Raw genomic sequence first — 1,663 nt, forward strand, 5'->3', positions numbered from 1 at the left:
AAATGAGTAGTTGGTGGGGTTGTGACAAGAATTGGCCTGGGCTTTGCCTTTTTCAATATTAGTCTCCAAAGAATCGAGAACTAATAGATTATATGGTATGCCCGGATTATATAAGTGTGGAACAGGAGTTTCATATTCTTTTAATCCTGACACAACTCTCGTTAATTCTTTTAGCTCACAACAACTACCCCTCTCTTTTTCATTTTAGTCTCGGCACACAAACCCTTTGTATCTAAGCTCACTCAGATATGGTTGTCCTCTTGGGTAGGTCTGTCGGTTTTGACATTCCATAGAGGTATTTTTGATAAGCACTCAGTCCCTCCTAAAAATTTAGAGTTATGCACATATGATCATAATGGATGATCAACAATATTATTTCATTAAAGCACAAAGATCAGATAAAAATTGACCAAGTAATTTGGCTTTAAGCACGATCAATAAAGAATAATGCGACAACAATTCGATTATTTGAAATGTATGAGAGAAATGAATGAAGATCTGTAAGAACAAGTTTACAGATTCTGATATTAAGAAAAAATGAATGAATGTGTATCAGTCAAAGAAAAACAATATCAGAAAACAAAATTGAATACAAACGAGTGTATTATCACCGAAAATGATTTTCGTATAAGAGACGTGATAATAACAGTTTGAAGAATAGCTGAAACAGGTATTGGAGTTATGTACGATGAGAATTTTCACAAGTAAAATCTCAAGAAATACCTGTTCAGAGAATGTACTCGTTTTCCCCAAAAAAAAATCATTTTCTAAAAACCAATTATTGAACTTTGTAGAGAAACTCCCCCTAGAAAGTAGATTAAAGTAATAAATCTTTTAAGCTCAAAAAATTTAAAATGAAAACATTTTAAGCACGGGTTCTAAACTGGGTGTTTAGAAACCACACTCGATAAAGCACGGGTTTTGAACTGAAGTGTTCAGAAGCCTTAATTGTTAAGCTCGGGTCCTAAACTGGATGTTTAGAAACCTTTATTTTGAAATAAACCACAACTCCCCCTGCATCGGTGTATCATTGGAATGATATTCTGATMAGCATAAACTTGACACACCTGCAAAACCAAATCAAGTAGATTTTGGTACCCAAACGAACTTGGGTCCTAATATGTTAATATTTGGTTGGGGTATGTTGTAACTTCCAAACCATTTATTTCTATAAGCTATTTTCTTTTCAGCACATTTAGATATGGAAGATAGCATAGAATGCATGAAATGGTATGGTCTAAAAGAAGTAAAAGACCGAAATACTTCATTTACTCTATTCGGAGAACAATAATTTTTACTATTTCTTTTTGAATTTATTTTTTTTATAATAAACATCCTCGGAAACAGGTTTTTGATTAAAACTATTTGAACAATCTGAAGGTAAATCATTTGTAATATCAAACTTATCAACCTCATCAGCTAGACAAACATCTGAATTTGAAAAATTCGAAAAATTTATTTCATCATTAAAAGCATTTATCTATTCCGAGTCATTAGTTTCACTTAAAGATTTATCGCACGAGAAATATTCAGACTCATCTTGTTCCGTTTTCTTAACAAAGTTTTCTAAAGATTCAATTTTATTTAAAAACTCTTGTTTTTGATTATGAAAGGAAAGTCTTTCTTCTTTTAAAGTATTTTCCAGCTGAGCCACTTTTTGTTC

This window comes from Cynara cardunculus (assembly GCF_001531365.2).
Source record: "Cynara cardunculus var. scolymus isolate 2C chromosome LG 10, CcrdV1, whole genome shotgun sequence".
In the NCBI taxonomy this organism is placed as follows: Eukaryota; Viridiplantae; Streptophyta; class Magnoliopsida; order Asterales; family Asteraceae; genus Cynara; species Cynara cardunculus.